We start from the raw sequence: 23,208 nt of genomic DNA, 5'->3' as shown, positions 1-23,208 counted from the left end.
CCTGTCCCAGCCCCCTCCCGCTGTAACGTGCTTTATATAAAAACTCTGCAGACTCGAAGGCAGTAATGCCACTGTCATACATGGACAGTTTAAACCCGAAAGGAGTCGTTTCTCCTTAATCTCTTTTGGATAGTTCTAATTTTGTAGAAGGTGTTTCCCAAGGCCACAGAGAATGTGAAAATAAAGAAATCAGCTTCTTTTTAAAGAAACTCCTGAGGAACAAATGATTCTTAGTCAGGCCGTTTCTCTCTCTGGTCAACATCCTGGCAGGAAACTTCCAAAGCAAAGAGACTTGCTAAGGAAGGAGTGTTTTCCTTGCCTATAATTTGACTTCCTGTTTTGCTTTCCAAAATTTGCATAGATTTTTAAAATGCTTTTAGGAAAAGTGGGTTGTTTTTTCATCTTTTCCCCGAGACAAGATTTATGTTGGTGAGAGATGAGCCACAGGAGTTGCACAGGACCAGCTAGCTTGAGTTGCCTGGATATAAACACGGCTACCTCCTCTTTGAAGCCTATTCTGTGTCCCTTTACCTGTTCACTTAGAAATACCCACTCCTTCATATGTGCTCTCACTCTGGCCCCACGTATTCCTGTGGCACGTGGTCAAACTTATTTGTTTATGTGCCTGTCACTCTACCAACTGTCAGCTCCTTGGAGGCAGGAAATGTCTGACTCATGTGTTTCTCCCAATGCTTACCCGGTGCCCAGCACACAGCAGCCACTAAATAGATGCTTATAGAATGAATGAGCAATGACTGCTTGAAGGGTAGCAGCCTTGAGTTAGTGCCTACTTTGTGACAAGCACTATGCCAGTTGTTTGCATGCATCGTCTCTTTAAATTCTTATGAGTCTGCTAGGCAGTTTCTCTTATTCCCCACCTTTCAGGTAAGGAAACTGGGGCTCAGGGAGCTAAGTAAATCACACAGATAATAAACAGCTGAGCCAGGAGTCAAGCTCAGGTGTTCTTTCCCATTACATCTCTTTGCCTCTTCCCCTAAAGTGGCAGATGAAGGAAGTCAGCAGTTCAGAGCCTTTGCTGATCCTAACAGATACTGATGAGTTTTTACCAGCTGTCTCCTATTTCGCATGATAAAGCTTGCTTTTGGGAACTCCGGCAGGATAACTGCCTTGATTTTCTGAGATCTTTCCTAGAAGAGGCTGCATGGAGCGGGGGACGGAAGGAGGCTGTGGGTCAACCAGCCGGGGTTCGGATCCTGGTTCTGTCACCAGCTGTTTGACTTTGGCAGGGCGTTCAGCAGTCTGTGTCTCTCATAGAGGGACAACCACACCTACTGCACAAGAAAGTGAAGAGTCCATCAGAAGTTTCAAGCAGAGTTGCCGGCGCCCGGTGAGTGAGCACCGTATAAATGGTAGTTGTCTTTAATGTGAACATGCCCAAGAGGTGACGATGTCACTGCATCAGTGGCCTCTGGCTAGCCCTGTCCTCTAGCTTTAGCAGGCACAGGGCATCAGGCACAGCTCAATCCCTCTGCCTGTAACACCCTCCCCCTTATCAACTCGGATGGCTTGATCCTCTACAAGACACCTTCCCTTACCTCCTTTAACCCTGCTGCATGGTTTGTTTGTTGTTTATTTGGTGGTTGATTGGTAGTTGGTTGGTTTCCGGTTGGTTGTTAGTTGACTGGTATAAGGGGGATCTTGGAATCTTGACATAAGCCAGGGGATGACAAATTAGAATCTGCAGACCAAATTTCTCTCTCCCCCTATTTTGGGCCACGAAATAACAAAGGTTTTTACATTTTTAAATAGCTGAAAACATTTTTTAAAAGAATACCATTTCGTGACAAATGAAAATCACATAAAATTCAAACTTCAGTGTTCATAAATAAAGTTTTATTGAACTCAGTCATGCTCATTTGCTTACGTATTGTCTACAGCTGCTTTCCTGTTACAACGGCAGAACTGAGCAGTTGCAATAAAGACTGTATGGCCCCTAAAGCCTAAAATATTTCCTGTCTGGCCCTTTGCAAAAATAGTTTACCCGTATCTAGCATAAGCAAATAGCAGCAGAAATACCCGACCAAACCTCTTCCCTTACCCCATCCCCCAAAACAGCCTCAGTTCAGAAATCCTTTCTGATTAACAAACTGCAAATACTGCCTGAGAACTTTACAGAGTGCACACCATTCTTCACACTTTGATTTTTATTGGACGTAATCACACCTGAGCTCAGCACAGAGGAGAGAAAACAAGGTGGAAGTAAATGAGGAAGAGAAAGAAAGGGAAAGAGGGAGGCAGTGAGAAGACTAAGCAAAGTCATAAAGAAATTTGTTCCAAACAAGCAATAACGCCAGTTAGAGAAGATGATTAATTGAGCAAATGTTGTTGAAACAGTCTAGTATTTACTCAACTGAGGAACTGACCAGTTGACAGAGATGAACTCAAAACTCCTGGCAAAATTTGCCTGTTCCAGCACACGAGGTGAGGAGTGAGGTCTCTCTACGAGAAGTCACTGAATCCCTTATGAAGAAACAAGCAGCAATTTCAGTGGTAAAACCTTAATGTTAAAAGACTATAATAATCAACAAGGAAAGCCTCCATGGAAAAAAGATGAGGATATTATTTTTAAAAATAGAAATTAAGAAGTATACACATTCACTTGATTAGCATAAATCTTATTTTTTTGAGAGAAAGAAAACCCCCAGTGATGGTAACATCAGAAAAGATCTGGTTTTATCCTTGGAGCCTAGGAACCTCATAGCAAGATTTCTAGGCACAGGCATAGGGATGGTTAAAATACCAGAATAAGCCTAGCAAGGCATTTCTCCTTTTTAAGATGAAGACCAGAGATGAAGACCACAGGAGCACAAGAGTTTGCCAAAGTCAAATCCCAGTGGGCTTTGTTTTTTCCGAGTATGCACTTGATACAGAGGAGAGAGGTAAACTAAAGGGGACTCACTGAGGGATGTGAAAAGCTGAAAAATCTCATTTCCGCACCTCCAAGGCACCTGCTAGTAACAAAAGAAGATAAAAAAGGAGAAAGCAGAAAAGCAAAGCAGTGCAAGCAAAAAGATGCATGCACCCCAATGTTCCTTGCAGCACTATTGACAATAGCCAGGACATGGAAGAAACCTAAATGTCCATCAGCAGAGGAATGGATAAAGAAGATGTGGCACATATATACAGTGGAATATTACTCAGCCATAAAAAAACTAAATAGTGCCATTTGCAAGAACATGGATGGACCTAGAGATTGTCATACTGAATGAAGTAAGTCAGATAGAGAAAGACAAATAGCATATGATATCACTTATATGTGGAATCTAAAAAAAGGCTACAAGTGAACTTATCTACAAAACAGAAATAGAATCACAGATGTTGAAAATAAACTTATGGTTACCGGTGGGTAACTGGAAGATTGGGATTGACAAATACACACTACTATATATAAAATAGATAACTAATAAGAGCCTACTGTATAGCACAGGAAACTCTACTCAATACTCTGTAATGGCCTATATGGGAAAAGAATCTAAAAAAGAGTGGATATATGTATATGTATAACAGATTCACTTTGCTGTACACCTAAAGCTAACACAACATTTTAAATCAACTCTACCCCAATAAAAATTATAAAACAAAACAAAACAAACAAAAAAAGGTGGTACAAACAAGAAGAATAGTATACCAGTTGCAATGCTGTCCACACCCTGGTTCGTTCAGCATTTGCTTGTGCTCCTGGCTCTCCCAATCCAGGGGTCCTTCATCTCCCATTTGGAAGAGTTTGTTCACAGGTTTATGCAAAAACTGTAAAGGGCACCCCAATGGTTGATTTCCACCAATTAAATAGCAAGGGGAAGAGGAAAATTAAAAGGAACCATTGTAATCAGTACTCCTGCAGACTGTCAAGGTGACAAAAGAACAAGCTAGTCTGAGAAACTGTCACAGCCAGGAGGAGCCTAAGAAGCCATGACGACTAAATGTATTCGTGTCATGGATGGGGTCCTGGAACAGAAACAGGATATTGGGTAGAAACAAAAGAAATCCGATTAAAGTATGAACTTCGGTTAATAACATATCAGTATTGATTGATTGTGACAAATCTACCACAGTAACAGAAGATGCTAATACAGGAGAAAACCTTGTGCAGGGTATAAGGGGACTCTGCGTTAGCTTCACAACTTTTCTGTAAATCTAAAGCTGATCTAACACAATAAAGTTCATTTTTCCACAGAAGGAATTATTCATTCAGTGAACATTTAGCAAATGTCTACACAGCAGGCATCCTGCCATGAGTCTCACTTGAAGTCTGGAGTTTCCGTGAATTTGCATCCTCCAAACTTCCCAATTGTCTCACTACAGAAAGGGTTAAAGGAGTAAACTGTCCCCTTGACCTTGCAGTAACCAATGTCAGTGTTTTCCAAAGGTAAATAAATTCACTGTGAGATTTAATGGGTGTTAGAGAGAGAGGGAGAAGAGGGGTCATCTCTGGTTCAACAAATTTCAGAGAAATTAGATTAAAACAAATTAAACACGTTTCTTTATTATAGCACCTCTCAGAGCCTTTATTTTGCTTATGCATATTGCAGCTATCCAAAAAATATCTATAGAATGCAGCATTTCCCCAACTTATTTAACTATGAAACTCTTTTATTGCAGAACACTTTTGGGGATTAGCTTCCTCCTGAAAATACTTTGGAAAACACTATGCAGTCTAAAAAGAGGACTGAAATAGCTGAGAACTACCAAAGGAAAGGCCTGATACAGTGAATTGAAAAGAAACACGATGAAAATGATCTCGTTAGACATTACTGATTTTTAACTGGTTGCCTCAGGGACCTCAAGAGCCAGAAATTCTGCCAAACTAATTGCTGAAAATTTTTCATTTTATGCCCAAGGCCTTAAACAAGAGCCTAATGGACTATGTATCTTGTTAAATGTAACTGCAGGAGGAAACTATTAACATTAGGCTCAGTTGATGTCCTTTGTGGCTGAACAAAAGGCATTTGTATCTCAATCCTTTGAAAAGTTACACAGATTTGGGTGGGCAATGAATATTTGGTCGAGATTGGTTACTGCAGAGATGAATAAATCATCCCTATCTTGGGGAACAAAGACAATTCAGTTTGCAAATAGCTGCAGACACCCAAATGTACCTTGGACAGCTAGAATCTTAGGAACTCATTTATGGAAACTGTACATTTTATTCCTTTAGACATGCAACTTTCTGAACCTAAATTGCATTTTAATTTAATCAGTTTGGGCAGTTGTATCTCTTCAGCAGAGATTAAAATAATAATAGGCTCAGACGGTGGGGGGGGTGTCAGTGGTCTTACAAATTTGTTTCAAAATATAACACATGACAGGGGATAAGACTTGACTCTTGACAACACAGGCTTTGTTATGGGATACAGAAGTAGCATTTTTACCAACCTCTGACTGCCTTTAGCACAATCCTTGAAGAATTGGAAAAATCTTGCTTGAGATGCATTTAAAGTAGCAGAAAAATTATTCTTGAGGAAACAGAAGACCTGTGATAGCGGAATAGGGTAAGGAATCAGAATTCAGCAGAAAGAGTGCAGGCTTTCTCCAGGGTGAAAGAGGTGGGTTTGAATCCTAGACCCATCGCGTGGAAGCCGAGTAACCTTGGGCAAGTGACTTTTGGAACCTCATCTTCCTCATCAGAAAAATGGGAACAATAATATCACATTTGCAAGGTTGTTGTAACAGAGACAGGGTTTGCAAAGTGCCTTTTATGGTACTGGACACCTACTATACCCTTAGTAAATGTTTACTCTAATAAGAAGGTACCATCTTCAATCTTAAACAGCAGAGTTTAGCAAGGATTCAAGCAAGTACTGGAGCATCACCACAGAACTACTGGAAACCATGTTTATAAGAAACAGGAGGGAAAATTTTTCAGGCCAGCTAAAAGTGAATGCTGTATGGAAAGAACAACTTAATTTGCATCAGCAGGGTTTTGGAAGGCAGGCAAGACTAATAAACTTTTAGCCATTTGGCATAACTGAACTCAATTACAGTGGTTCTGCTTAAGTCAAGTTTGTCAAATGGACTTCTCTGTACTTCTCAGATCAAAACCTTCTAAAACTAGTAACTTCCTGGACTCAAATAAGAAAACTATTGGATCCTCAAAAATGATACAATGAAAGGGAACCAAGGAAATGTTTCCTAAAGTACATTCTGCGTGTTATTCAGGGGGAAAATCATGGAATTATATAATTTAGGAGCTGTTGGGTTAAACAAAGTTAAACCAGTTTCTAGGCTTCTTTGAAAAGTAATGCATATATATTCAACACACGATAAAAATTCAAACAGTAGAAAAGCACATAAAATGAAAAGTAAGATTTCTTCTCACTTCACCTTCTGTCCCCCAGTTCTTCACAAAATCAAGAATTGTACCAGTTTCTTGTTCTTCCAGAATCATTGTATACATCTATAAGCATCTTATTTAATCAATATATAGCTAGATATAGGTAAATAGCTTACATAAGTGGTAGCACACTAAACACACTTCTGCATCTTTCTTTCTTCACTTAATATATCTCGGGGGAAATATTGGTTCACTTGGATCAGTAGTTTTCAACTGGGGATGATGTTAGATACATCTTTGATTGTCACATCTTGGGGGGTGTGGGTACCACAGGCAACTAGTGGGTGGAGTTCAGGGGTGCTGCTAAATATCCTACAGTGCACAGAACAATCTCCTACAATAAAGAATTATCTAGCCCAGAGCAGCAATGGTGCCGCTGAAATCTTGGTTTAGATCTATATCATTCTTTCTAATGGGCACATACTATTCCACTATATGGTTGAATCATAATTTGTATAACCAGTGCAATATAGTGGTCGTTTAGGTTATTTCAAGTCTTTGATTAGAAAAAAAAATCTGAAATGAATATTCTCGTGCAATTGCAGAAGTATATCTATAAGATAATATTCTGTAAGCAGAAGGAGGGAGTCAAAGTTTGTGTGTATTTTTATCATAAATATTGTCAGTCGTCCTCCGAAGATAATATAGCAATTTACATTGCCTTCAACAATGCATGCAAATTCCTGTTTCCTCATATCCTACCCAAAACAGTGTAGTAACACTATATGGTTGAATCATAATTTGTATAACCAGTGCAATATAGTGGTCGTTTAGGTTATTTCAAGTCTTTGATTAGAAAAAAAAATCTGAAATGAATATTCTCATGCAATTGCAGAAGTATATCTATAAGATAATATTCTGTAAGCAGAAGGAGGGAGTCAAAGTTTGTGTGTATTTTTATCATAAATATTGTCAGTCGTCCTCCGAAGATAATATAGCAATTTACATTGCCTTCAACAATGCATGCAAATTCCTGTTTCCTCATATCCTACCCAAAACAGTGTAGTAACATGATTTTCTTTATTTGCCAATCTGGTTTAAATAGTGATAGTTTTAAAATTTGTGTTTACTTATAAGTGAACTTGAACTTTTTTTATACATTTAAAATCCATCAGTTATTTTTGTAAACTATCTGATCAGTTTTATTTAATACAACACTTCTCAGAGACTTTAATATGATCATCTGTATTGTGACTTTCCAAGAGATAGTGTTCAACATTTCCCAACTTTTATCCTTATAACCTTATTTTTAATAAATCACTTTCAGTAAACATGGTTCTATAAAACACTCTTGAAAATTACTGAAAACAAGATACCAGAATAAAATTGACTTGTGAAAGGACTTTGAAAATTGTCCAAAGAATGTATAATAGTGATAATTATTTGGTGGCATTTTTAGCAGATCTGGAAACCCCTAACTCATGGTTAGAAGCAAGATCAATGAAAACTTGAGTTTTATAGACCCCTGTCAGTACTCATCAGGATTCTTTTCCTTGCAGACTAAAATCCAGTTGACTGAAACCCAACCAGCTCAAACTAAGCTAGGCAAAAACCAAACCAAATCCAAACAAAACAATTTATTTGCTCATATAAATAAGCTTTGGGAAGGTCTTCGATTAAGCTGTGCCTCAAGCATAAGAGGTGCCAAGAACTCAGAATGTGAGGTTTTCCTCTCTTGCTCTCTCGCTTTTCCCTGCTCCTCTGTTCAGCTTTATTCTTTCAGCTGAGACACTCGTCGTTTCTATCCCCAGTATTTCACTACTTCACCATCAGAGAGATTGAAACACTTGCTCTCAGGCCCCAGGTTCAGAAGTACCAGGGAAGAGCTGGCTTATTGCCCATATCTGAGCCAAACAGTGGTGCCAGGGCCAGTAACCATGAGGAGGCTGAGCGCCCATTAGTGCCTCGTGATGGCAGTAGGAGAGGAGCTTTGCCGAGAAAAAGAACAAAGAGCGGTTCTCTTTCACCAATAGATGACATGACATCCTCCATGTTAACAGAAGAGACAGAAACATCCCTGGAGAGTATAATCATCGTGAACTAAGTGAAACTTGGCAAAGAAATTTTAAAGAATTTAATATTCAATGTCCTTGTGCAGCTTGTACAGATTTGCTAATGTTAAAAACAGCATCAGACACTGGAAAAAAGGTTCTTAATTCACTGGATTTGGACAGGTGAAGTAACAAATAACAAAAGGATTGCCAGCTGTGGGCCTTATGTAGGTTTATAAGCAAGCCTTGCAAGATACAGAAAACCAATTCTCTGCTTCACATTCAAACGGCTGGAATAGTACCGAATGGGGAAAACTGGACTACTCAGTACAATAGTTTGAGCATTTATAAGTTGTATTAGCTTTCTATCCTCCCCGCCCCCCCACTTTTTTTTTTTTTTTTTTTTTGGTACATGGGCCTGTCACTGTTGTGGCCTCTCCCGTTGCGGAGTACAGGCTCTGGACGCGCAGGCTCAGCGGCCATGGCTCATGGGCCCAGCCGCTCCGCGGCATGTGGGATCTTCCCGGACCGGGGCACGAACCTGTGTCCCCTGCATCGGCAGGCGGACTCCCAACCACTGTGCCACCAAGGAAGCCCCCGCCCCCCCACTTTTAAAATTGAAGTATAGTTGATACTGTGTTAATTTCAGGTTACAGCAAAGTGATTTAGTTATATACACACTTTTTTTTCAGATTATTTTCCATTATAGGTCATTACGAGATATTGAATATAGTTCCCTGAGTGATACAGTAAAACCCTTGTTGCTTATCTATCTCACGTATAGTAGTTTATATCTGTTAATCCCATATTCCTAATTTATACCTCCCCCCTCCCTTTCCCCTCTGGTAACCATAAGTTTGTTTTCTATGTCTGTGAATCTGTTTCTGTTTTGTATATAGATTCATTTGTATTCTTTTTTAGATTCTGCATATAAGTAATATCATATAATATTTGTTTTTCTCTGTCTGACTTCCTTCACTTAGTATGATATCCTCTAGATCCATCCATGTTGCTGCAAATGGCAATATTTCATTCTTTTTTATGGCTGAGTAATATTCCATTGTGTGTATCATATATATATATATATATATATATATGTGTGTGTGTGTGTGTAATCTTCTTAAACCAGTTGTCTGTTGATAGGCACTTGAGTTGTTTCCATGTCTGGCTATTATAAATAGTGCTGCTATGAACACTGGAGTGTATGTATCTTTTCAAATTAGCGTTTTCATCTTTTCCAGATATATGCCCAGGAGTGGGATTGCTAGATCATATGATAACTCTATTCTTAGTTTTTTAAGGAACTTTCATACTCTTTTCCATAGCAGCTGCACAAATTTACATTTCCACTGACAGTGTATGAAGGTTCCCTTTTCTCTACACCCTCTCCAGCATTTATTATTTGTAGACTTTTTGAAGATAGCCTTTCTGACCAGTGTGAGATGATACTTCGCTGTGTTATTGATTTGCATTTTTCTAATAATTAGCAATGTTGAGCATCTTTTCCTGTGCCTGTTGGCCATCGGTATGTCTTCTTTGGAGAAATGTCTATTTAGGTCTTCTGCCCATTTTTTGATTGGGTTGTTTGGTTTTTTTGATATTGAATTGTATGAGCTGATGGTATATATTGGATATTAACTTCTTGTCAGTTGCATTGCATCATTTGCAAATATTTTCTCCCATTCCGTAGGTTGTCTTTTCATTTTGGTGATTGTTTCCTTTGCTGTGCAAAAGCTTTTAAGTTTGATTAGGTCCCATTTGCTTATTTTTGCTTTTATTTCTTTTGCCTTGGGAGGCTGATCTAAGGAAATATTGCTACAATTTATGTCTGAGAACGTTTTGCCTATTTTCTCTTCTAGGAGTTTTATGATGTCATGTCATATTTAGGTCTTTAAACCATTTTGAGTTTATTTTTTTAAATGGTGTGAGGGAGTGCTCTAATTTCATTGAATAACATGTAGCTGTCCAGCTTTCCCAATACCACTTGCTGAAGAGACTGTCTTTTCTCCACTGTATATTCTTGTCTCCTTTGTTGTAGATTAATTGACCATAGGTGTGTGGGTTTATTTCTGGGCTCTCTATTCTGTTCCATTGACCTATATGTCTGTTTTTGTGCCAGTATCATGCTGTTTGTTTGTTTTTTTCTTAAACTGTTTTTTTTAAAATTTATTATTTGGCTACGTCGGGTATTAGTTGTGGCACGCAGGATCTTTCATTGTGATGTGTGGGCTCTTCATTGTGGTGCACAGGCTTCTCTCTAGTTGTGGCACGTGGGCTCCAGAGCACATGGGCTCTCTAGTTGTGGTACGCGAGCTCAGTATTTGGGGCACCCTGGCTTAGTTGCCCTGTGGCATGTGGGATCTTAGTTCTGTGACCAGAGATCGAACGGGTGTCCCCTGCATTGCAAGATGGATTCTTTTTTTTTTTTTTTTTTGCGGTACGCAGGCCTCTCACTGCTGTGGCCTCTCCCGTTGTGGAGCACAGGCTCTGGATGTGCAGGCTTAGCGGCCATGGCTCACGGGCCCAGCCGCTCCGCGGCATGTGGGATCCTCCTGGACCGGGGCACGAACCCGTGTCCCCTGCATCAGCAGGCGGACTTTCAACCGCTGCACCACCAGGGAAGCCCCCGCAAGATGGACTCTTAACCACTGGACCACCAGGGAAGTCCATCATGCTGTTTTAATTACTGTAGCTTTGTGGTATTGTCTGAAGTCTGGGAGGGTTATGCCTCCAGCTTTTTTCTTTTTCCTCAGGATTGCTTTGGCAATTCTGGGTCTTTTGTGCTTCCATATAAATCTTAGAATTATTTGTTCTAGTTCTGTGAAAAATGTCATGGGTATTTTGATAGGGATTGCATTAAACCTGTAGATTGCTTTGGATAGTATGGCCATTTTAACAATATTAATTCTTCCAATCTAAGAGCATGGGATATCTTTCCATTTCTTTGAGTCATCTTCAATTTCCTTTATCAATGTTTTATAGTTTTCAGCATATAGTTTTCAGTTTTATAGTTAACTCTGGTTAAGTTTATTCCTAGTTTTTTTGTTGCTGTTGTTGTTGTTTGTTTGCTTTGATGCAATTTTAAATGTTTTTTCTATCTTCTTTTTGATATTTCATTTTAGTATAATTGTAAGAAATGCAACAGATTTCTGTATATTAGTCTTGTATCCTGCTACCTTGATGAATTCATTTATTAGTTCTAATAGTTTTTGTGTGGAGTCTCTAGGGTTTTCTATATAGAGTATCATGTCATCTACAAACAGTGACAGTTTTACCTCTACCCTTCCAATTTGGATACCTTTTATTTCTTTTTCTTGTCTGATTGCTGTGGCTAGGACTTCTAATACTATGTTGAATAGAAGTGGTGAGAGTGGGAATCCTTGTCTTGTTCCTGAATTTAGCAGGAAGGCTTTCATCTTTTCACCATTGAGTATTATGTTGGCTGTGGTTAGTCATAAATGGTTTTTATTTTGTTTAGATATGTTCCCTCTGTACCCACTTTGGTGAGAGTTTTTATCATGAATGGATGTTGAATTTTATCAAATGCTTTTTCTGCATCTATTGAGATGATCATGTGGCTTTTGTCTTTTCTTTTGTTAATGTGGTGTATCACATTGATTGATTTGCATATATTGAGCATCCTTGTGACCCTGGAATGGGTCCAACTTGATCATGGTGTGTGATTCTTATGTCGTTGGATTTGGTGGGGTTTTTTTTTTTTAATGTCTTATTATTTTCAGTAGCTTTAATTATATATTTAAATTAGAATCCCCGATTCTTAAAAACCTTAATTTCCAGTGACAACCAAGAGGCAAGTAATAGTTACCAAAATCTGGAGAAACTATTTTAGATGATTTTTAGAACATAATTATTCTTATGGTTTACCTAAAAGCTCTTATCTCATTTATATTTAAAGTTTCATCATATCAAGTTATTTTTCTTGCTGACAAATTTGCAACAGATATAACAAGATTTCATTGAACTTTTATTAAACCTAGATGCAGTGAAAGTACTATACTTAATGTTGCTGGCTCTAAAGACATGTCTATATTAATTAGATCAACAAACTTAAACATTAATACCAGGTATTAATTTAATACTATGTATTTCCCAGTTCACATGAACCTGAAACTCATTTAGCTTAATTTCTCTTGTATTTAGAATGGTTCGGTTTGTAAGCGCTTACTTTTCTTTAAGCCAATTAAATAGAGCTCATTTACAGATTAACCTCAGCATTGTTATCCAAAGACAAACAAACAGAGAGACATCATAGTTCTCATTTCAAAATTTCAGCCCTGAGTCAGGTACAGCCATGTAAAACCCATCAGTTTACAAAAGAGGATTAAAGTTGGTTTTCTGGCAGATGGAACAAATCAAGCTCACTTGTCTAGATGGCTTGTCTAGATGGCTAAACCCTTTCTACTAATATTTATGGAAAACAAGTCAAGTTCTAAATTACTGTACCCGCTTTTTCAAAATTTGCATTTTAAAAAGATGGCAGAGGTAAGGGTTCTTGAGAAGACCAGATAGGACATTTGTATCTCAAAGATACAGGCAAGTTTCTCCTGGGATGACTTTGTTTCCCCTTTGTTTAGTATTTACAAGCCTCTTAAGATCTCCCATATTTATTAGAAAATCAATCAATTTGTTCCCCGCTGTCAATGTTACCCAGCCCCCCGTGGGGAAATCAGAATCCGATGCCTCAAGTGCAAGGAAGTCTAATGGCCTCTTACAAGATATTGGGGCAAGGAAAATTGCCCTGCTGCATAAGTGGCTCCCGGTCCAAATTGGGTGCCCTGTCTGGTCCTAGATGGTGATACTAAACCAGGTCCCTGTGCCCTGGAGGTTACCATAGAAACTTCTATTTGATCCCCTTGGGTAGGGGAAACAGGAGGCAGTGAATATGTTGGCGGCATGGGAGGGGGCAGTTGCAACAACTGCCAGTGCCGCCAGCTCGGCCACTGGGGGAGCTGAATAGGCTGGAGGGGGGTTTCAGTTTTGAAATAACATGTCCCTACTCTCATTTTTTTCTATTCACTTGTAGAACAGGTTTCCCCTTGGGTTTCCTTTCAGACCCCTGAACCATAAGGTGGCAGCCCTCTGGCTCCTTTTCCTCCTGATGCAATATAGCATAAATGCTCCTACATATGGAATCTCAACTCTTTTCCCTGCTCTTTTTTTTTAAAATAAATTTATATATTTATTAATTTATTTTTGGGTGTGTTGGGTCTTCATTGCGGTGCACGGGCTTCTCATCTCGGTGGCTTGTCTTGTTGCAGAGCACAGGCTCTAGGTGCGCGGGCTTCAGTAGTTGTGGCACGCGGGCTCAGTAGTTTTGGCTTGTGGGCTGTAGTGCGCAGGCTCAGTAGTTGTGGCACACAGGCTTAGTTGCTCTGCGGCATGTGGGATCTTCCTGAACCAGGACTTGAACTCATGTCCCCTGCATTGACAGGCGGATTCTTAACCACTGCACCACCAGGGAAGTCCTTCCCTGCTCTTCTACAGAACATTTCTAACTGTGAGATTGTGTAATAATTGAGTGAGCCATTCAGGGGCCATCGTTCTTCTGATCCTAACATATATTGGGTCCACACCCTATTACAATAATACATCATGTCTTTCTTAGTCATAGGCTCACGGGTATGTTTTGCCCATTTATCTAATATATTCCCCAAAGGGCTCTCCTTCAGGATAGATATTTTCCACTTTTAAAAGTTTGATAACACCAAGACAGAAAAGACGCAGACAAATTCCAACACAAAAGGTACAAATTCTAGCACTTATGCACACAAAACCAAGAGAAAACCAAGACAAGACCAACGAACCAGTTCCCAAATCGGGTAGACTTACCCTACAAAACCAATGAACTAGTTCCCAGTGAACCGCTTCCCAGAATCAGGTAGAGTCCAACAACAATTCCCCCCTCTAGCAGGGTACCCCCCTGCTAGGAAAGATTGGCTTTCCCATAAAGGAAACCCAGACTGAGGGGGAAATACGTTCCTAGCGTGCATGCCGGAGTGACTTACCCTCCAGAATCGAATCGAGTCCATCGACTTGTAGCCCCAGATGGAACCAAAGTTCCCGAAATGGAAGTTTGTTGGTTCCTTGCCTCAACTGCCAAGTGCTGGGGTAGCTGGTGCCGCTTCAAGGGAACTTTGAAGGGAAGCTCCTCAGGACAATGGTCCTGGCAGCTGCTAGGGCCCTGCCCCAATATTCCCTGAGCGGGGCCGGCTAGCCATGAGCAGCAAGGCTCCTGGCTGGCTAAGCCAAATTTGTTACTGAGTCCAAGCTCGCCCTGCTCGCTGGACGACAGGCGAACGAATCGGAGATGAGGTGTTGAGGCAAAGGAATACAACTTTATTTGGAAATCTGGCAGACTGAGAAGATGGCAGACTAGTGTCTCTGAAAAACCATCTTATCTGGGTCTGGATGCCAGTTTCTTTTATAGAATCAGAGAGGGAGAGGCGGTGAGGAAGTGAAGTAAAAGGGCCATCAGTCTTGCAAAACATCTCCTGGAATCTAGATGCGGTTTTCTAATAGCTTTCTGTTTGCTGCTCTAACATTACCACAAGCTTAGTGGCTTACAGGATACAAATTTATCTTACAGTTCTGGAGGTCGGCAGTACAAAATGGGTCCCAGTGCTAAAATCAAGGTGTTGGCAGGGCTGCATTCCCTTCTAGAGACTTCAGGGGAGAATCGGCTTCCTTGCCTTTTCCAGTTTCTAGAGGCTGCCCACATTCCTTGGCTCTGGTCCCTTCCCCCCATCTTCAAAGCCAGCACGTTCAGCCTTTCTCACATCACATCATTCTGACTCACTTCCATTGTCACATTTCTTTCTCTGACTCTGTCTCCTCTTCTGCCTCCCTCTTCTACTTTTAAGGACTCTTGTGATTGCATTGTGCCCATGTGGATAATTCAAGATAATTTCTCTATGTTGAGGTTGGCTGATTAGAAACCTAGATTCCACCTTCAATCTTTTTTAAAAATTAATTAATTAATTTGGTTGCTCCAGGGCTCCTTAGTTGCAGCAGGCAGACTCCTTAGTTGAGGCTTGCAGGCTCCTTAGTTGTGGCCTACGAACTCTTAGCTGCAGCATGTGTGTGGGATCTAGTTCCCTGACCAGGGATCAAACCCGGGTCCCCTGCATTGGGAATGTGGAGTCTTCACCACTGCACCACCAGGGAAGTCCCCATCTTCAATCTTAATTCGCCTTTGCCATGTAATGTGCCACGTTCAATGGGGATTAGGATGCAGACATATTTGAGGAGGCATTATTCTACCTACCACACAAATTAAGAACTTAAAGACAGCATCAGGAATTTACTGGGACATGCGCGTTCCTGCCGAAGGGGGGCGAATTTCCCAGCTCCAGGAATTTGTGGCAGAGTGGGCAAATAACCGCGGCTCTCCAGGAGCCCCGATGCTCGCACCACGTTGAGGCGCCAAGCAGGCGAAACCGCAACACATCACCTGGGAGGAGGACCAGGGCGACCAGGAGGACAGCAGCCGCAGCAGGGGGCCCCGGAGCGTGCATACGCGGCGCCGGCGGCGGGGGAGCCGGGTGCTCCAATGAACTCCCCAGGGGGTGGCGATGACGTGACTGTGGACCGAGCAGGGATAAAGAGGCCTCGGCGGGAGGAGACTCACATCTGTGAGAAACGCCGTGCCAAGTTGTTCAGTTTCTCAGAGTTCTTAGACCATAAGAAAAATCGCACTAAACATCCACCTGTCCTCATCATGAACGACAGCGAGGGGCCGGTGCCTTCAGAAGATTTCTCCGGGGCTGTGCTGAGCCACCAGTCACACAGCCCAAGCAGGAAGGATGGTCACAGAGAGGATGATGGCAGCTCAGGGGACACGAAGGAGAAGCCGGGGCAGAGTCCGTCGTGTACTTCAAGACGGAGGCCGCCCTGCCACCCACACCTCAGGACATAAGCTATTTACCCAAAGGCAAAGTGGCCAACACCAATGTCACGCATCAAGCACTACGGGGCACCGAGGCAGCCGTGAACCGGCGGAGCGCGGACGCGCCCCCAGCCCTGCTGCCCGGCGCCAGCAGCATCCCCTGGGTCCTCGAGCAGATCCTGTGTCTGCAGCAGCAGCCGATCCAGCTCGCGGAGCAGATCTGCATGCAGGTGAACCTGTGGACCTCCCACGCCCTCCACTCCAGCGGCGTGGCCGGAGCCGACTCCCTGAAGACGCTGGGCGGCCACGTGTCCCAGCAGGCTTCGGCGGCTGTGGCTCTACTCATCCGGAAAGCGGGGAGCCCAGCTTTGCCCCCTGAACACCTTGAAACCAGCCAAGCTACCTCACACCAGCATCCCTTCCGTTGCCAGCTCCGCGTCCCCGGTGCTAACGCCCTTCTCCCTGAAGCCAGATGGGACCCAGGTGCTCCCCAGTGTCCTGTCACGCCCCTCGGGGGTGTTGCTACCTCAGGCCCCAGGCTCTGTGCTCTTCCAGAGCCCCTTCTCCGCCGTGGCATTAGACCCGTCCAAGAAAGGGAAAGGAAGCCACCGAGTGTCTCCCCAGTACATGTCAAACCCAAGGACAAAGTCCTCTACAAGCACAAGTGTAAGTACTGTAGCAAGGCTTTGGGGACTGATAGCTCCTTGCAGATCCACCTCCGCTCCCACACTGGAGAGAGACCCTTCGTGTGCTCTGCCTGCGGCCACTGGTTCACCACCAAGGACGACCTCAAGGTGCACTTTCATCGGCATCCCCAGGTGAAGGCAAACCCCCAGCTGTTTGCCAAGTTCATGACAAGATGACGGCAGGCAGTGGCCTTCCCTATGCGCTCTCTGGCCCTGTCTCCGTAGACGAATCTCTCTGAGAGCCCATCTTTGCGATGGGGACCCCCAATGTAGGGCTACCTCAGAATCTCTCTTTGGGGACTAACCCCAAGGACCTCATGGTGGCCCATTGCCCAACAATCTGCAGCCCAGGCCTTCTCCGGAAAGTGAGGATGGATCCATCCTACCCGGGGTGAGGTTAAACCATAATTCCCTGAGGGTTGGTGGCTTCCAAGGGAGTGGGACACCTGAGCTGGGGTCAGAGACCCTGAAATTTCAGCAGCTGGTGGAGAACATCAACAAGACCACCACCGATCCCAATGAATGTCTCATATGCCACCGTGTCTTAAGCTGCCAAAGTTCCCTCATAATGCATTACTGCACCCACACCGGGGAGAGGCTGTTCCAGTGTAAGATCTGTGATTGAGCCTTCTCCACCAAAGGCAACCTGAAGACGCACTTTGGGGTGCACTGGACCAACACGTCCATAAAGATGCAGCATTCGTGCCCCATCCGCCAGAAGAAGTTTACCAACGCGGTCATGCTGCAGCAGCATATTCAGATGCACACGGGTGGTCAGATTCCCAACATGCCTCTGCCGGAGAATCCCTGTGACTTTATGTGTCCCGAGCCAATGATGGTCGATGAAAATGTCAGTACAAGCATTGTCTGTCATGATGATGTCGAGAGCATCGATGTAGATGAAGTCTGCTCCCAGGAGGCCCCGGCAGCTCCTCGAAGCTCCCCATGCCCCTTCCCAGCATCCACTCGCCATCACCTACTCTAGGGCTGGCCTCGGTGGCTTCCCTAGATGCCCTGGGGAAGGCGGGTCTCGCTGGTCTTGTCCTGCAGCAACAGAGCAGCCGAGAAAATCGTTCAGTGGAGAGTGATGGCTTGACCAACGACTCTTCCTCCTCGGTGATGGGGGACCAGGAGTATCTGAGCCGAGGTCCAGATGTCCTGGAGACCACGTCCTTCCAGGCAGTCTCCCCAGCCAATAGCCAAGCGGAGAGTGTCAAGTCCAAGTCTCCTGATGCTGGTGGCAAAGTGGACAGCTCCGAGAACAGCCGCACTGAGATGAAAGGTCAGAGCAGTGGCCCACCGACATTTATCTGAGCCCAGCCAACCTATGTCAAAGTTGAAGTTCCTGGTGCATTTGTTGGTCCTGCGACCATGTCTGCAGGTATGACACCCTTGTTAGCGGTCTAGCCCCGAAGACAGGCCAAGCAGCACAGCTGCACAAGGTGCAGGAAGAACTTCTCACCTGCGAGCGCGCTTCAGATTCACGAGCAGACTCACACTGGGGAGAAGCCTTTCGTGTGTAACATTTGTGGGCGAGCTTCTACCACCAAAGGCAACTTGAAGGTCCATTATATGACGCACGGGGCCAACAAGAGCTCAGCACGCCGTGGCAGGAAGCTGGCCATGGAGAACACCATGGCTCTATGAGGAACGGACGGAAAGAGGGTCCCCGAGATATTTCCCAAGGAAATCCTGGCCCCTTCAGTGACGGTGGACCCTGTTGTGTGGAACCAGTACACCACCATGCTCAACGGTGACCTGGCCATGAAGACCAACGAAATCTCCGTGATCCAGTGTGGTGGCGTTCCCACCCTCCCAGTGTCGCTGGGGGCCAGGTCTGTGGTGAATAACACTGCTACCTCCAAGATGGACGGCTCCCAGTTGGCCATGAGTGCCGAGATGGAGAAGCCGGGAGCTGCCGACAGCATCCCCAAACACCAGTTCCCTCACTTCCTGGAGGAAAACAAGATGGCCACCAGCTACGCTACAGGAGAGCGCACGTCGAAGGAGCAGTGCAATGACCTCTCTAGAACTGTACCTTTTTTGTTTGTTTTCCTTAAAGATCCCCATCTCCTCCAGTTTTCTTCCTGATGTGCAAATAATGTTTTGAGTTGTGATCGCAACCTCAGGCACATCCTACAGTCACAATGTTGCTATGCTGCTTTGCAAAAACAAACAAACAAAAAGAAAAAAAATCATACTAAAACAAATACAGACTAGTAATTTTTTTTAATTTTGGAAAGAAGCGAGTCTTGCAGAGTACTTTTGTTACTTGCAACAAACTATATACATAAAACCTTTGTACAACCTAGAGTAACTGTTTCCAAAGACTGTCACCTATTTCAAGTTGGAAGGTGTTGAACCACCATGGAGAAGACAACTGTTTTGCCTGTTTGGGGGTTGGGAGTGGGTAGGTGGGTACTGTGTACTTACTTCTGGGGTGACTGTATGCTGGTAAATGGACGTCTGTTTAGGGACCTGTTTTGTATTCTCCCAACACTACACCCATTTTTCTCTTCTTTTTTGAATGTACTTTTTTTTTTTTTAAACCAAGGTTGTAGAATTCCAAATTTTTTTTCAACCTTGGAAGCTTAAGTAGAATGCCCTAAAGTGGACGGATCTTAGTCCTTAGAGAGTCAACATGTGTGTTGCTGCTTATTTAAATGCAGGTCAGTTGGAGCCCCAAGAGTGCCAAGGTCCTCCCTATGCTTTCCAGATGCCCTTCTTCTTCCTAAAACCAGGAGAGAGGAGCACCTGAGCAGGGAATCTCAGGTGACTTAATTTAGTTCACCAGTGCCTGCTCTGAAGAGCTGGGTATCCATTCTTGAAGAAACAAGCTCACCAGAAGGGCATGTTTTCTTATTATATACTAATAACTTCTTATACTAATTTGTACCAGAAGTTCCTTGATTGTGACTTATGCCAAGTAATTATGAAGATTTTTTTTTTTTTCTGAGTATTGCATGAAGGCTACCAAGTTGGAACAGGCAAGTCTTGGGTGTGAAAGCTTTAATTTATCTACATCATTCATGTGTTATTTTTGTAGCTATAGTCTCTATTTTCTTATTTGATGACCGCTGAAGTGTTCCTAGGCCCTGTTGTAAACCTAAGAGTTGATGTATTCGTGGAGCAGCTGGAAGTTCAAGATGTTGTTGTGGTTCTTTTTTTCTTAATCCCCCTTTTGTATATGTGATATTAAGCAGACAATGAAGCTTTACTCTTGAGGATTTAACAAGGAAGGAGAAAGAAAGACCCACATTTCTAGGTGAAGTCTTTGCCCCTCAATGTGGAAAAGTGGATTGGGACTGTTCTCAAGTCTGTCTCTCGGTAATTGCACCTGATTTTAGGATCCAAAAAAATTTTTTTTTGTTTTGCCAAGTTGTGCCTTTCCTTCTGGAATTGTAAATGAACACAGTAATAGGACCTGTTTACACTGTGAAGTGGATATTGTTACAGAAAATACACCAGAGGCTTTCTCACTTATTAAGATAATAATGCCTTGTGAATGTATTATCTACAGAGAAACCCCTGTAGTTTTTACCTGCTGATGCTGTCTGTCTGCTGGAGAATAAATTTTGGATGTTTCTTTGTTCCACCAAAAAAAAAAAAAAAAAAGACAGCATCAGCATTTTCTCCTGAACCATCAAAAAGATGATTGACATTTGAAATACTCCAAATGTATAAATTCTAAAGTTTAAATGTTTGAAATGCTCAGGAGACAGTTTACATGGACATGGAAAGGTAAGTCTCTCTGTAGGCTAAGCCCTAATTTAGAGGCAAGAAATTTATTGGAAAAAAATCAGGTTATTTTTACAAACTGGCTATTTATTTTTGAATAATTCAGGAAAAATTCCCCATTGCTTAATTTCAATTATATCCTCCCAGCAACAGTACTAATCATATACAATATAACCATAGCATTACATAGTACCCACGTTTTAAATTTTGAAATGTAAAATACCCATAACATAAAACCAGAGGGGAAAAATTCTTATAAAGCATTTTAAAATCAGCAAAGCATTATCCTTTTCTTAGCCAACTGGGAAGCTTCTTCATAATACCACTGAGATTACTCCCTCCTTCCCTGAAGACAAAGTTATGCTTAAAGCTGCCCAAATATGTAAAGACAATGATGAATAGAGTTTACTGCAGATACATCACCAAATAAGAAAAAGGGTGAATTTTATGGTACATGAGTTATGGTATTGAATTATATCTCAATAAAGATGTTACTAAAAAAAAGTTCAGAGACTCATAAGTGGTAGATCTTCCACATTTAAGTAAGACTAGGCTTTTCAATAACAGTTTATATGTACTGAGTACTTATTAAGGACCAGAATTTTTCTAAGTATTCTCTTAGAAATACTCATCTAATCCTTACAATAACCCTATAAGATAAGCACCCCACACATAAAGAAACTGTGGCTTGCCTAAGATCACACAATAGTAAACGGCAGAATTGGGATCTGAACTCAGGCCATCCAAATTCAGAGTCCTATTTCTTAACCAATTCACTGCTTATGTTCTTAAGTGCTATACTATGCCATACTGCTTTCTTGAATGCATGGAGTCCCTTACTAGAACACAATTATTTGGAACCCAATTCAAATACTACCTAGATATTCTAGCAAAGAACTATGGTATAAGAGGAACTTATTATTGCACTCTAAATAGCTGTATATTTTGGCAGAACTAAATAATATAATCAAGAAGAATCAGCCTACAGTCAAACCTGGTTTGATAAAATATGAAAGGTTATAAGGTATAACAAGTCATTATAGACAAAAACCCCGTCCTTCCAAGTTCAATAGACGTTCGTTATTCTGCTGTATGCCCATTTAAATTTTTATCAAGAAGAAAAATGATGCAATTAGAGAAGACCATATATTACACATCCCATAAACATTTTCTTTAGTAGTCTAAACAAAGTGGTTTGACGTCAAGATAAAATATAAATATCTTCAATAACCACTTTGGTGTATAACTGCCATTAGAATTTCTATGTCACGTAAAAAAAATACCTTTTTCTTTTGTTTCGATTTCTGTTAAGTTATTCTGGTGGGGAAAATTGAAGTCTATATGAGAAATGAGGGAAGATTTCAATAGAATTTGGTTTTTGTCTTCACAAAATAAAGGCATACATCTGTTAAACAGAACACAAAAGGATAAGGTAGTAACAGTTCATGCTTTATAATAAAAGTGACATTTCTTTGATCTTTTGTTTTAAAATTAAGCTCAAGGGTCCTGCTTGACTAACTAACATTCACAAACCTAATGTTTTGTGCCTTACAGGCTGCACAAAGTATAGTCTTCTCAGAAACTGATGGTGCTGTTTACCCTAAAAATTTCCTGCATACAAAGGCATATTATCACTCTCACCCTGTGCCAGGGTTTCACAGGATACTAGGACAGGGGGATGGAGTAAAAACTGCATCAGAAGAGCAGGCTAGTTGGCTTGGATGTGTGCCTGAATTATAATTCCCATTACAAACGTGAGCAGTATGCCTGTGAGCTTCTCTCAGAGATGTGGAAAAGAAGAAAATGTGACAACTAGCTACTTACTGATTGAGCTTCTTCCATTGCTTTCTTCCATGTCTCTCTTATCCAAAACCCCAGGCTTCATCTCCAAGATGCCTTTCTGATGCCTTCCGACATCTGTTCTATACTCCGCCACCGCTGAGTCTTTGTGCAAGCTGCCCAGATCCCTGGAGAAATCGTCTTCTTTCTACAAAACCCAACCTCCCTATCACCACCTGCAACACATACATACATACACCTTCTATGCTTTTTCTTCTTCAACTCATCACTGAACTCACTTAATTCCAGGATTTTTTTTTTTTTCGATACGCGGGCCTCTCACTGTTGTGGCTTCTCCTGTTGCGGAGCACAGGCTCCGGACGCGCAGGCTGTGGCCATGGCTCACGGGCCCAGCCGCTCCGCGGCATGTGGGATCCTCCCGGACCGGGGCACGAACCCGTGTCCCCTGCATCGTCAGGCGGACTCTCAACCACTGCACCACCAGGGAAGCCCCAGGAATTTTTCATTATCTTTCTCATTCATTCATTTGATAATTTTGTTCAACCAACGTCCACTCATTTAGAACAAAAACTATGTGCCAGACATTGCGAAAACAACCTTTAAGTGACATTTCTTCTAAGCAGTTTTGCAACTAACTAGCGCACGTGTATATTTATAGGATAAATCTGTCTCACTCTCCGTCCTGTTGCTAGATGGGGGCTTGCTGGCACTCTGGACTCTGGCATACTACTGATA

At 42.2% G+C, this 23,208-nt stretch overlaps 1 pseudogene; it reads left to right on the top strand.

Annotated features, from left to right (window-relative positions):
• The first annotated feature begins 1,162 nt into the window (after positions 1 to 1,162).
• Positions 1,163 to 19,026, top strand: LOC115856630 (sal-like protein 4 pseudogene; annotated as a pseudogene).
• The last annotated feature ends 4,182 nt before the right edge of the window (positions 19,027 to 23,208 follow it).

This window comes from Globicephala melas, chromosome 17 (assembly GCF_963455315.2).
Source record: "Globicephala melas chromosome 17, mGloMel1.2, whole genome shotgun sequence".
Lineage (NCBI taxonomy): Eukaryota > Metazoa > Chordata > Mammalia > Artiodactyla > Delphinidae > Globicephala > Globicephala melas.
The sequence above is the reverse complement of the archived record's forward strand: the minus strand, read 5'-3'. Positions and strand labels throughout refer to the sequence as shown.